Genomic DNA, 9,095 nt, shown 5'->3' with positions numbered 1-9,095 from the left:
TAAGTTTTCGTTTTAGTTATGATATTTGTGAGGAAACAGTAATACTGAACATTAACCATGCTCTAATATAGCCATTATATGCATCTTTTGACGATATTAAAACCTAAAAATTATAAAGCGTTGCAACGCGAAACGATTGAATAATTTGGAGAGTTCTGTTTTTGTCGTTAAATTTTGTGAAACTACGAAGATTGCTTATATAAGGTATAAAATACGTCGAGAATGTGTACTCGGCGGAATAGCTCAGTAGGCATAAGCGTTTATACTACAGGACTCTGCCAGGACTCCAGGGGTCACTGGTTCGAACCCTGCTCCGGGCAATGTACATTTCCTTTTTTTATTTTTTTTCTTGATTTTTTACTGGAGCTTTTATGATCCAATGTTTACATTTATCAATATAAAGCATTTAATGAATAAGTTTAAAAAAATGCCAAAATCTGTGAAAAGGCCCCTTTAAAGGTGTAAAGAATCTAAACTTTTCTGCGATTAAGTTTTATTTAACTGGATTAGTATAGGCCACATAACAGACGCTATTGTACTGATTTGTACTAAACAACATTTTGTCATAATCAACAGTTTTAACATGCCGCAGTTTCCTTGGAAGTTGACCTTTGATTGGAGTTATGTATAAAACATTAACAAGGTATTTGTTGACAGTTTGTCCTGTCACAATTATATATTAGTTGAGCCAAACGTGTGATAAAGATCCCTTTTGGGGTGGCGATAAATACTATTTATATTGTTCAACAGTGGGAGACTGAGAAAACATATGTTACAATTAATTTGCCTACTTTGCCTGCTTCTTCTTTATATATTTTTCTTGCTAATCGTTTAAGTTTAGTTTTTAGTTAAGTAGGTATATCAATTTACATTTTTTGATAGATATTTATTTGGATAGTAATAGTATGTTTTATTTGACTTGACATCATTGAACCGGTTTATTCATTGATAAGATCGGGATCTCTATAGGTGTTTAATCTCGATTGTTAGGTGGGGAGAAGGGTCCGAATGATAATGTTGTCGTCGGCTTACGAATCACATTTCACAAGTTTTAGACAAATATGCATACGTTATAAACCTAATTTAAGTATTACATAGATAATAACTTATCTTTATTTTGATGAACTACGTTTAAGGTATAAAACTATAATTATCTATGTGTTGTGTGCCGCATACATACCATCTTGCTTTTTTAAATTTGATCACAACGGTCCGAAGTCATAAACATTCATTATGCATGGTTGCTAAAGTATGGTGTACGAACTGGTCCAAAACTATTCTAAACTGTCCGGGACGGTTTATAAACCGTCCGGGACGGTTTGTAAACTGTCCCGGACAGTTTACTAAACTGTCCCGGACAGTTTCTTACTTTTGAACCGCTCGTGCGTCTGTAAACTGTACCGGGCGATTTATTTTGTGTATTACAAACCGTCCGGGACAGTTTAGGAAACTGTCCGGGACGGTTTCCTGGAAACTGTCCGGGACGGTTTCCTAAACTGTCCCGGACGGTTTACAGGCATAAATTTTAGTACGGCAAAGGTTCTTAGGAGGAGTCAATCAACCAATCAGAACACTTCGCATTTGTGTGCCATTTCGAAAGTGAGAATTTCCGTTTTAGTAACGTTCACTCGAGTGATTGTTCGATAATTTATCATTTGTACGCGAATATGGACAGAGATCGGTTTTAGAGACTTGTCGGGAGGTGTTAAATTCCATTACAAGAATTTTAGAGACAAATAGGTCCCTTGAGGTGATTAACTCTTCACTGACAAGATTGGATGCTCTGGCTAGAAATGTGAACAGAATGACCACATCATATCCCGAGTTTACACCTACTCGACAGTTTCAGGGCAGCGACTGTAAAAGAAGAAATTCGTTACCAATGTCAGAAATACTTTGTGGGCAAATACATTTATTTCGAGTACATAAAATAATCATTTTTAACTCTGGCGTTTTTGGCAGCAATTATTTTAAAATAATGTTTTGGTCTGAGAAAAATAGCGTCGCTCGAGATGACAACGATATTACATTACGACTTCTAAAGTAAAGCATTATTGCAAGGAGTGTTCTGATTGGTTGATATAAATAATACCGTATCGGACAGTTATAAACCGTCCCGGACAGTTTACTAAACTGTCCCGGACAGTTTACTAAACTGTCCCGGACAGTTTAAAACCGTCCCGGACGGTTTATGCGCACGAACGGTCCAAAACTTTCCTAAACCGTCCCGGACAGTTTGTAAACTGTCCGGGACAGTTTAGTAAACTGTCCGGGACAGTTTAGTAAACTGTCCGGGACAGTTTAGTAAACAGTCCGGGACAGTTTACAAACCGTCCCGGACGGTTTCTAAACTGTCTCGGACAGTTTAGAATAGTTTTGGACCAGTTCGTACACCATACTAAAGCACAGTGTATACTAACTAACCTATGTTTATTGTTGTTTGCTAGGGTATTATTATTATGTTTTATTTTTTTTTTATTTTGGGGGGGGGTGGGAGGGCTTTTTATAGAAGATTTCAACTAGTCCTTCAATTAACGAAAAAAATATTGGTATAGGAAATATAAAAGAGTAATAGACAGCTTCATTCATGCTGTTCTATTATGGTGTTTTTAACGCATATAATTATGTATGGTTGATGAAGCACATTGTATGCTACCGATGTTTATTGTTGTTTGATGATGATGTTTAAGTTGGTGTTGCTGTTGTTGTTAATGATGATGATGAGGAGGAGGAGGAGGAAGAAGAAGAAGAAGAAGATGAATGATGATGATGATGATGGTGGTGGTGGTAGTAGTGACGAACGACGACGATGATGATGATTTTGATTATGATAATGAGATTTGAATTAAATTAATGCGCAAAGATTTTTCTTTTTAGCGGCCAAATGCAGATATCTGCGCTCGGCCGCTGTAAAAGGTTATGTAATATTTGCAATCTACATAGGAGGTCAATAGCAGATACCAAGCACCATATGCTTATGAGAAACAAAAGCAAAATATTGGCAATCGCTGAAAATCTCGAATATGACTTAATCATTTTATTAAATGAAAACCGGGTAACTATTTTAAACGTTTATTATATTGCAACAACTTAGCGGTGTTTATCCAAAAGACCATTGTTATAATTACAGGGACGTCAATAGGCCAAACTATTCAGGAAATATGATTTGAGTCGTCAAGGATAGATTTTGAGATCAATGTACGTCCGATGAGATTTAAAGGGAGTTGGAGGCGTAGGGACAGATTCGTTCGAGTTCGCGATCATTTGAGAACAAATTATGTTGAAAGCTTTATCGGAATTCCGGAAATTTGCGATCGGTACCGATTTTTCCTGGTTCTTTTTTATTGATTCTGATAAGTTAGCGGCCGGCACGGACATGAATATTAACTGACGAAAACCTCTTCGCTACTTTCCGAAAATCTTCGACATGTTGCAAATATCCGTAATATTCCGCATTGTACTCACCAGAAATTGCAACTAGAAAGACTACAATAAATCAGTTAGCTACGGCTCGGGCGGGGATTTACCTTTTATCCCTGTAAGGGACCTAATGCCCCAGACTACCGGCTATTTTTTTCCGGAATTCGAACTTGATACACTTGATATCCCTGAATTAAATATTTATATCCGCAATTTTGATCTCTAGAGTGCTGACTGTTAGTATTGTAATTTGACTGGAATGACTGTCGATTATGTGTTTTTAAGATTAAAACAAGCTTACGAAGAACTTTGTGTTTGCTTTTTTGTACGCTTTCTTTTTAAAAATGTATTGTCCGCCACGGACGCAACAATTGACCAAATGTACCAGATTGTGGTCTCTTTAAAGTGCTATGTTTTTACTGCCGTGATATCTTTAACAAACTACACATTATTGATCGTGGACGTTTTATACTCTTATTGAATTTGTTTCCCCAAAATATGCTCTTCTATTAGTAGATGTTTAGGTGACGATGTTCTAATTATAGATCTTACACGGCCAAGAAACACTAGATAGGTCTTTGCAAAGAGAGCTGTTGGATATCGTGAATGCGTTCAATGTGGCCTGTTTATTTCAGAAAGCTATGTGCAATGTTTTATGGGGATTTCTATCAAATTGCCAATTGCAAAATTTGATTTAATTCATTCGGACCTACAAGCGGGAAACTTCTTCATTAAAATTCAATGGGGCTTTTAAGAAGTTCGTTGAAAGGCCAAATTTGACGTTAAACAGCAACGCCCGAAAAAAATTGCTACTCAGTCTTATTTATCACTTTTTTTGTAAGATTTACCAGTAGAAGACGTTCTTCAGTGAAATTAAGCAAAAACACACAGTGCCGACAAATATGGAAGGGTATTTAGGTAAAAATTACATCCTTCTTTGTGACTGTGTCATGATTCTTGATGGTACTTTCAATTAGTATGTAGACACCTTTTCATGCTTGATGACACTTACATCTTGCCTGATGTCCAATGTCTATTTACATTCTGCTTAATGGTATCATGCATGTGTACAGATGCAACATTCTTGTTCGTTAATTGCATGCTGCATATGTGTATGTTGGTTTGTGCAGAGAGACTTGTGCAATAGGCGCAGTGCATAATGAAATCAAATATTAATGCGTTGAATAAATTAACGCGATGGGTAAGATGTGAGTTTTCACCCAAGCACAAAGCAACATACTATCATGCATGATACAATGATGTCATTGACAGTCATTCCGAAATGCTACGGAGGACTACGGAAATTTACGGCGTATAACGGAAATTTTATGTTATAGGAGAAGTTGCGCACCTTTGTAAGATATTTGCTACTGAACCGAAATTAACCGCGTGTTTGTAGACTTACTTTTTTTTGGTTAATGACTAACCATAATTTTTGTACAGTAATTACCCTTCAATAACCAAAGGAAAGTCTATGGATATATTTCAATATATGCTACTAATGCATGTATGCAGAGCTCCAGATAAGACGCTACAGAGTCGTAAAAAATTGAATTAAATTTAGTAAGAAAAGTAGACTTAAATTCTGTGCGTACGGTTACACATTGGAAAAATAAAATAAGAATTCAAAATGTGTGATCATGCGTAAAACTCAATATCAATGCATATAATGTAAACATTTTATCAATGAGTTCCGACTCGTCTAGGCCCTCATTACAATTATGAAATCACAGCACTTTAACGTTATTAGGAATAACAGACCATCTTTACACAGTCGAAAAGCCGAAACCGTTTTCCATTATCTGGTCCTTTTATCGCAAAAAGTCTGCTGTAACCCGGCAATTGTCATTAGCTCTTCTTAGACTATAAACCTAAAATGCGGATGTGGCCAAAAATTATATTTACCCTGAAAAAAAAAAGAATTAAATAATAGACTTTAAGGCTGGATTATTATAGAGTGGTAAACCAAGATTTTGCTGAAATAGTTATCTGGAACTTTGCATGTATGTTTGAGAGGAAATCGATTACATAATTTCAAATTTACTAGAGTACTTTTATATTGCACCACATAAAAGGCTTTAAAACTATAATATTGACGTGCACATATAACTTTATTATAGATGGGTAGGTATTTCGTGTCAATCTCTTTCACATATGAAAGAGCTGTTGGTCATGCTGCTTTAAGTACATATAGATGCATGACACAATTTAGATTAAGCAAATAAAACACTAGGTATTTGCCAAGAGCCAAATTATACGAGCAGTAAGAGCGTAATCGTGCACAGCGAGACTTACTCATGGAGATATTGAAACTCTTATTGCTTTCTTTCGAAATAATTTCATGTGTCCGATCTTATATGCAATATGCCCGGTGTTTTTTTTTTGCGGATTAATGTTCCGTTTTAGATCCATAATTAACGAATGCCTCAATATTTTCAAAAATTAACACCGGAATAATGTTCACCGACATTTTTTCATACAGATTGGATATAAATATTATAGAGCTTAACAAAAAATACATTAAGCCCTGTTCTCCCGGCACACGTTGCTGGACACACAGGTGGTTAGCGTGTGGCTATGCTAATAATTAGTGAAAACATCTTTTTGAATGATAAATAATCATATTAAAACGAAAAATCAAATTGTTCTATGTAAAAAAAATCACTACCGTTTTATATATAAACAAGGTATCCAACTTCGAAATCATCCGAAAACGGGGTGCATCGTTTTGAGCAGCCATTACTAAATTAATTTTGCAGCGATTTTCATGACCCGGTCTTATTCAACGCAGAAATGAAATTTCCTTTTAGGAAATGTATATATATTGTTATATTTCTACACATGCTTGGGTCAAATTTTAAAGAAATAAAGCTATACATAATTCGCTTGACCCAGTTGTTATCGATCAGACCGTATTTATGAATGAAATCTCCAGTTGTAAAGACACAACTCCGCATTGGAGCAATGAAATCACTCTTGTGTTTAAAATGTCAGTTGGTTGAAATGTATGTAAACAAAGGTTTGAAAATGCGCTGGACAGTTAGTTTTGATGCATAATTCTACGGCAAGCACGGTAAGAATGTTTTTTTTCATACGTTTTATTGAATTATGGTATCGAGGGTTCGTGAACTTTGCAGGGAAAATGCCCATTTCCCCGTGAAGATTTCAGTCATGAATACTGTCTGATCGATCACAGCTGGGTCACGCGAGTTGTGTATCGTGTTATTTTTTATAAAGTTGACCCAGTATTTGTAAAAATATGCAAGACTAATACATTTCAGAAAGGAAATTTATTTCTGCGTTGAATGAATACCAAGATCGTGGAAAATCGCTGGCAAAATTGATGAAGTTATGGCTGTTTAAAACGATTGCCAATCCCGTTTTCGGATGATTTCGAGTTGGATACCTTGTTGAAAATATATATTTAACACTTATTTTTTTTTTAAGAAAGTTGAGTGGTTCGTTATAATTATGATTACGTATCAATTCCAAATTGTTTTCACAACTAGTATTATACCACACGCTAACCACCTGTAGCTGGACACTTTTAAAAAACACTATAACAATTCAAGTACTTATGCACTTAATTGATTGTAAACAATGACGGTTGAAATCCTGCGTGGGAATTTTTCTGTACCAAGAGCGACGTCCAACGTTCATGACAAACCTGTTTATATGACATTTATTTATTGATTTTTTCCAACTTGATTGAATTAATGTTTTATGATATTTTAATACATGAAGATGAAGTAGTTGTTTTCTCAACGAGGAGTACAATAGTTGTACAGTACTAGACACGAGTACTTGTAACTTTCAGGTTTCTCTGTATACCACAGACATTATATAGTCATAAAATGATAAATATGTGTTTATAGAAATTGTAATTATAGCATGGTAAACAGACTAGAGAAATCTGAAAGTTTCACGCACAGGTCTGTGGCAATGGGGGTTTGGGCTACTTTATAATATGAGGTCGATATGCAATGCACATCGGTAGATTACGTCTACTGTAATTATTTGGACTAGGGAAGGGCCACAATTCCAACAACCATCAGCCCCGTTATGTTCTGAATAAAATACATGTATAATTTCTTGAGTGCCAATTGCATCTTACAAATATCAAAAACATTCACGGCAGTCAATTCATTGTGTAAACTTACTGGTCTTCATGGCAATAATGAACGTATTTAGTTTAATGGAGATTATATAACGAAGGGAACTAATTCAGCTTATTCAGTGTACTAGTCAAAATGATTCGGATGTTTTCGCTTTTTTTTTCCGAAAGTAATTATTCAACATACGGAAAATAAACGCGCGCCCAGCCAACTGCCTTTGCTAACCTGCCGTTGTTTAAACTGACGCTTAGTTAGTGGCAAAACCGATTATGACTGGTTTCAGGAATAATGAACACACAAACATTGGATAGTCACCAATCAGGGTTGATACAATCATCAAGTATAACCGATAGAGAACAAGCATGTTGGAACTGTCATGAAGCATGTTAGAATAAACATCACGCATAATGTAAATATTATTCATGAATGATGTAATGTTGCAGCAATCATCAAGTATAAACGAATAGACAACAAGCATGTTGGAATTGTCATAAAGCAAATTAGAATAAGCATCAGTCATAATGTAAATATTCACCACGAATGATGTAACTTTTACCTAAATATCCTTCCATAGACATGTGTTTGTTTACTAAAATAGACATAGAGATTTGAGCATTGTGAGTGACCTAATATACTGTGCTTTAGCAGTATTACGGAATACCGTTAGTGCCATCGTGGTTACACATTAAAATCCAGAGGGCGAGAACGCGAGAACGCGATAGTACGATGGCGACAATGTGACAATACGATGATGACAGGGTGACAATACGATGGCGACATGCGATAGTACGATGGCGACAATGCGAGAACGCGATAATACGATGACGACAATCAGACAGTGCGATGACGACATTGCGACAATACGATGGCGACAGTGAGATAGTACGATGGCGACAATACTAACAGTTCGATAGTGCGATAATACGATGACGACAGTGCGAAAATACGATGACGACAATGCGACAATACGATGGCGATATCCGACAGTGCGATAGTACGATGGTGCAATGCGATAACGCATAAGTATGATGGCGGCAATTCGAAAATGCGATGGCGACAGTGCGACAATACGATGGCGACAATGCGATAGAACGATGCGACATTGCGATGATACCACGGCGACAGTACTATATGACTATCGCATTGTCGCCCCCGTACTATCGCACTGCCGCCATTGTATTGTCGCACTGTCGCATTGTCGTCATCGTACTAGCGCGTTTTCGCAATCGTACTAACGCATTGTCGCCATCGTATTGCCGCACTGTCGTCATCGTACTTTCCGCGTTCTCGCATTCTCGCCCTCTGGATTTTATGAGTAACCACGGTGGCCCTAACGGTATTTTTGTACAGTAAAGTGCGTAAAATCTGTTTTGGAATAACAATTTTTATGCCGAAAACAGATGTGAAAACCCGACTTTGTTTTATAAGTAGTAGTCTAAATATAACAATGAGTTTTCCGAGCATTAAATAAACATATTAAAATAATTCATGTTCGTATCAGTTGAAGTTCTTGTTAATAGTAAAGAAGCAAAAGAACACAATAAAACGCTGATTGGGCTT

At 36.3% G+C, this 9,095-nt stretch overlaps 3 pseudogenes; 2 read left to right on the top strand and 1 right to left on the bottom strand.

Moving 5' to 3' along the window:
* Window positions 1–1,329: 1,329 nt before the first annotated feature.
* Window positions 1,330–1,527, top strand: LOC127875501 (small nucleolar RNA snR44; annotated as a pseudogene).
* A 587-nt stretch (window positions 1,528–2,114) lies between these two features.
* On the top strand, window positions 2,115–2,342 carry LOC127875493 (small nucleolar RNA snR44; annotated as a pseudogene).
* Window positions 2,210–2,319, bottom strand: LOC127875495 (small nucleolar RNA snR44; annotated as a pseudogene).
* Window positions 2,343–9,095: the final 6,753 nt, after the last annotated feature.

Source organism: Dreissena polymorpha, chromosome 3 (genome assembly GCF_020536995.1).
Source record: "Dreissena polymorpha isolate Duluth1 chromosome 3, UMN_Dpol_1.0, whole genome shotgun sequence".
Taxonomy (NCBI): Eukaryota; Metazoa; Mollusca; class Bivalvia; order Myida; family Dreissenidae; genus Dreissena; species Dreissena polymorpha.
The sequence above is the reverse complement of the archived record's forward strand: the minus strand, read 5'-3'. Positions and strand labels throughout refer to the sequence as shown.